Source organism: Oncorhynchus kisutch, linkage group LG7 (assembly GCF_002021735.2).
Source record: "Oncorhynchus kisutch isolate 150728-3 linkage group LG7, Okis_V2, whole genome shotgun sequence".
In the NCBI taxonomy this organism is placed as follows: Eukaryota; Metazoa; Chordata; class Actinopteri; order Salmoniformes; family Salmonidae; genus Oncorhynchus; species Oncorhynchus kisutch.
In genome coordinates, this window is record NC_034180.2 from 48,560,602 (window position 1) to 48,566,658 (window position 6,057).

Genomic DNA, 6,057 nt, shown 5'->3' on the forward strand with positions numbered 1-6,057 from the left:
AAATAATAGCAGATGTGCCCTAGTGGGCTAAACCGCCATCGCGACTTGGTGGACAAAAGGGAAGTGGGGGTCGACTGAGGTAAGACACTACAAAGTTGATAATTATAACAATTGAAATGATAATCCTTTGCACATGAACGCTCACTCATTCGGGAATAATTGCAATCAATATATATATTTACGCTCAGTATGTCGTCCTGATCTCTGTTGGAAAGTTTGTTTCTGTTGGAGTTTGTCCGCCCTCTCTCTCTCTCTGCATTGGTTAGAATGGATAGTTCAGAGTAACATTCAGCAATGTCGTTATAGAATAGATGTTTCAGGCGGTTGTCGGTCTTCGCGTTCAATGATACCGAATTCCTAGCCGCAGACTAGTAATTAATATCAAAGATTTGTTCTTATTCTGTCGGTTAGATAGTCTAAGAGTTTAACCATTCAGTTAAGAATTCAGCAAGAGAAATATATGGTCTCTGCTCAAAACTTAGCCCTATGTGATGAGGTACTGGTCTCGTCTCAACCCTTAGCCCTCTCGTAATTGAGGTAAGCTTGGTCTGAAGTGGGAAAACCCAGGTGGGGGTTTAATTCGGAACATAGAAAAGGGCTGTTCCCATGACGCCAGGTCCTGTCTGTGCTCCTGGGGGCGGGCCAATGACTTAGTGAAACTTTAAACAGAAATACAATTCCACACATTATCATTACATAGCATCACATCATTGCACAAATAGTTCCATCTTTACTCATTCATTTTATACAATGTTTAGATGCAGACCTCATAACTGAGACTCTTGTATTAACAGGGTTATGGTAATGTTGCTGTATTGACTCATGAGTTTCACAGAATTGTACCCAACGGGCCAGTTCGTAGCTGGCTATTTCACCGACCATTTATACATTCTCCAGAACATGAATATTGTTCGGTTCTCAAGTTCTGTGAGGTGGAAGAAATTCCTTTGTTCTCTCTATGAAAACTCACTCTCTCTTATACTCTGGCCATGAGGAGAGAACTCCTCAAGGAATTTATGACCTGCCTAACAGATTCTGGTGTAGGGAGTATAGAGAGAGGGGGATGGTGCAGAGAGAGGGGGATGGTGCTCGCTGTACCTAAAGAGGGCAACGTCCATATTAGGGCAAGAACAGCTCAAATAAGCAAAGAGAAACGACAGTCCATCATTAATTAAATAGCAGCGGTTGATTACCTGAAAGTCAGACAAAGATAGTCACAGCGATGTAGGCTTTGTCCTTTAGTAAGGCCAGACTAACACCCCAGCCAGAGCTCACCATTCCAAGACTGGAGCTGTGTGTGGCTGTGTTGGCCGTGGAGATCGCCAAACTCACTGTGGAAGAAGTAGACATGAAATTAGACGCAATCAGATTCTACACTGACAGTAAAGTTGTGTAACAATACATACACGTGTATGTGAATAACCGCGTGCAGCAAATCAGGCAGTCAACTCAACTATATCAGTTACTACAGAACTCAACCCGGCAGACCATGGTTCTCCGTCTGTCCCAGCAGCTCACGTGACAAGGACAACATGGCTGTCTGGACCAGCCTTCTTAAGCAACCCAGAAAGTTCAGTCTCTGAAGACAAGAGAATCATACTTGTCCTCTTGCTTAGTTGTGCACCGGAGCCTCCCACTCCTCTTTCTATTCTAGTTAGAGCCAGTTTGCGCTGTTCTGTGAAGGGAGTAGTACGCAGCGGTGTACAAGATCATCAGTTTCTTGGCAATTTATCACATGGAATAGCCTTCATTTCTCAGAACAAAAATAGACTGACGAGTTTCAGAAGTAAGTAGTTTGTTTCTGGCCATTTGAGCCTGTAATTGAACCCACAAATGCTGATGCTCCAGATACTCAACTAGTCTAAAGAAGGCCAGTTGAATTGCTTCTTTAATCAGAACAACAGTTTTCAGCTGTGCTAACATAATTGCAAAAGGGTTTTCTGATGATCAATTATCTTTTTAAAATGATAAACATGGATTAGCTAACAAAATGTGCCATTGGAACACAGGAGTGATGGTTGCTGATGATGGGCCTCTGTACGCCTATGTAGATATTCCATTTTTAAAAAACAGCATTTCCAGCTACAATAGTCATTTACAACATTAACAATGTCTACACTGTATTTCTGATCAATTTGATGTTATTTTAATAGAGAAAAATGTGCTTTTCTTTCAAAAACAAGGACATTTCTAAGTGACCCTGAACGGTAGTGTACATTATGCAATGGCTGAAATACATTTCAGAAAATGGCCACTTGGTGGTAGAAAAGGTCTGTGGCTTTGGTTTCTGTCAGGGTGTAATTATTACCATAGATGAGACAGGTTGAAATGCAAAAATGCCTTTAGAAGGAGCCACACTTAGGCTACTGCAAGATTCTAGACTTTTTAGAACAGTGTTCTATTGAGTTGGTGTGTGTGAGATGTTCTGGAATCAGCTTCCTGTATTCCTCAACTTGGCTAGGTGTCAGAGGTAGGTTGAATAGCACTGCTGGTTGGTGACAGATACTTAGTGGTCATAAGGGTGACGTTCCTGCCTGACTATTATGGCAGACACATGCCAGATAGTGTCCGTCTCTCTGTCTGTCTGCCTAAGAGTATGGCATTTACTGGGCTATAGGAATGAATAATCAATTACAGCAGAGATGGGTAGTTTAGTCTTATGTGTAGGCCTACTCTGAAAGATGTGTGTTTGATTGGAAATCCGCCATCATTAACACAATGGGAAATATCTAATTATTTTGTTTTTGAAATATTGCTATAGCTTGGGCGACCGAGAAAAACTAATTGGTACTATTTAAGGCGAAGTGACAAACAATCATGCAGGCACTAGGGATGTGGGTGTGAGCGTGCAGGTCTGGGCAGATGAGATGTAGTAATTGTTTGTGTGCGTCTGTAAGTTGTTGATCGTATGTATAAGTTTATATCTGGACTGAAAATTTAAAAAATAAAACAATAATACAAAAGAAATAAAAGAGATTGGCCATTATTTCAGTCCTTGCTTCAGCATTTTATATTGACTGCACCCTGTGGGCCCATTTTGAGCATGTGAAACTTTTTTTTTTTTTTTTCCTTCATCATTATAGAACTAGAAAACGATCGACCTATGGAAGTGGATGGCAGGTGGCTACCGTCATCTGTGGCTGTACTGATACCAGCAAATTCATCTCAATAACTCTCTGACACTCAGTGAGAGACATAGAAACCACCTCTCTATTTCTGGCTTCATTGAATTCAGAAATAAGGGGCCCTTGCCATGTCTGAGTGCCAGATAATAGACTGAATGCGGTGTGTAAATACTCAACGTGGGACAGCAGTCAGGGATTTGGAATGATGAACATAATGAGGAATACTGGAAATCTTTCCAGAGAGCTATACTGTATTTCTACAGTATTGATTTGTAGGAGAAGAAAACATTGGACCGTTCGTTATTGGTATTCATCATGGTTCATTTAAGGATACCAGGGACATTAAAAATATATATATAATCATTTAAGGGCAGAACACTCAAGCCGAGAGGTCATGATAAAACCTTGTTTTATCTGAAATATGTGCTTAATTGAGTGTGACATATTCCCAATGTGCCAATCAATGTTGAGACCAGAGGATGTAAGCAAAAGGAGAACTTGACTAAATAGGTCTGGAAGGGTATAGACATCCTGGAATCATCTCATTTAATACATTTCCAAGCATCAAAAGGAAATAACTTTTTTTTTTTTTCAATTATTATGTTAGGATGACTCCTTTCACTCCTTATCCCTCATGACCACTCAAAACAAATAACATTTTCAATTTCCATTTAGGCTACATGGTAATTCTATTACCAGGATAATTAAGAAGAACGCTTCTTAATATAATATCATGGACTCTATGATGGCACAAAGTAAAACAAAATCGAAATGGAAAGCTCGTCAGCTTATTCATAATGCACAAATTACTTAAAAGCAAAATTGTCAAATGCTAAATGAATCTCAATAGCTAGGTTTTCATCCAATTGGCGACAGATTTCATGCGAATATTCAAAAATCTGCACAAAGGTCATTTCCCCCAAACTGACTTGTTGCAGATAAAAATCAGTGCGTGATGATGTAGTTCACACAAAATGTACTTTTTTTTGCATAACTTTCTTGTACTGAATAAAAAATCTCAAGTTCAATGTGTTTCCATCACATTTTCAACTCTACCAATATTTTTTTTCATAAAAAATATTGTTGTTAAAACCTCTACACCTCTATTTGTCCCAACGCCAGTCAAGCAGTGATGGAAAAAGTACCCAATGTTCATACATGGGTAAAAGATAACTTAAAAGAAAATGACTCAAGTAAAAGTGAAAGTCACCCAGTAAAATACTATTTGACTAAAAGTCTTAAAGTATTTGGTTTTCAAAATACTTAGGTATCAAAAAGTAAATGTAATTTCAAAAATATACTTAAGTATCAAAAGTAAAAAAGTATAAATCATTTCACAATCCTTATGTTAAGTGAGTCTGCCAGATCAGAGACAATAGGGATGACCAGGTGATGTTCTATTGATAAGTGCGTGAATTGGACCATTTTCCTGTCCTACTAAGCATTCGAAATGCAATGAGTACTTTTGGGTGTCAGGGAAAATGTAAGGAGTAAAGTACTTTACAACATGGGTCAAGCCTGATCATGTCACCATATTATGACCGTCAATATTTATTGGAAAGGAGGATCAAGCTCATCACCATCATGCCCCCCCAATATGTTTTTTACTATTTTTTTCTCAGCTAAAATTTGGAGGAACAGAACATAATATCAGCCCAATTAATAGGCTTATGCTACAAACTATACACCATTTTTAACACATCTGGTTAGGAGGCTATATAATCAGTTCAATGTCAATAACATGGCATAATATTTTCAATCTTTTAATTTAAAAAACAACAACATATTTCACCTTTATTTAACCAGGTAGGCTAGTTGAGAACAAGTTCTCATTTACAACTGCGACCTGGCCAAGATAAAGCAAAGCAGTGCGACAAAAACAACAACACAGAGTTACACATGGGATAAACAGAGGTACAGTCAATAACACAATAGAAAAATATACAGTGTGTGCAAATGTAGTAAGATTAGGGAGGTAAGGCAATAAATAGGCCATAGTGGCGACATAATTACAATTTAGCATTAACACTGGAGTGATAGATGTGCAGATGATGATGTGCAAGTAGAGATACTGGGGTGCAATAGAGTAACAACAAAAAACAAACAATATGGGGCTGAGGTAGTCGGGTGGGCTATTTGCAGATGGGCTGTGTACAGTTGCAGTGACCGGTAAGCTGCTCTGACAGCTGATGCTTAAAGTTAGTGAGGGAGATAAAAGTCTCCAGGTTCAGTGATTTTTGCAATTCGTTCCAGTCATTGGCAGTAGAGAACTGGAAGGAAAGGCTGCCAAAGTAAGTGTTGGCTTTGGAGATGACCAGTGAAATATACCTGCTGGAGCGCATGCTACTGGTGGGTGTTGCTATGGTGACCAGTGAGCTGAGATAAGGAGGGGCTTTACCTAGCAAAGAATTATACATGACCTGGTGCCAGTGGGTTTGGCGACGAATATGTAGCGAGGGCCAGCCAAGAGAGCATGCAGGTCGCAGTGATGGGTAGTATATGGGGCTTTGGTGACAAAACGGATAGCACTGTGATAGACTGCATCCAATTTGCTGAGTAGAGTGTTGGAGGCTATTTGGAGATGACATCGCCGAAGTCAAGGATCGGTAGGATAGTCAGTTTTACGAGGGTATGTTTGGCTGCATGAGTGAAGGAGGCCTTGTTTGCGAAATAGGAAGCCCATTCTAGATTTAATTTTGGATTGGCGATGCTTAATTTGAGTCTGGAAGGAGAGTTTACAGTCTAATCAGAAACCAAGGTATTTATAGTTGTCCACATATTCTTAGTCAAGCCTGTCCAGAGTAGTGATGCTAGTCCGGCGGGCAAGTGCAGGCAGCGATCGGTTGAAGAGCATGCATTTAGATTTACTTGCATTTGGAGGTTTGTTAACTCTAGTGTCCAAAGAAGGGCCAGATGTATACAGAAGGGTGTC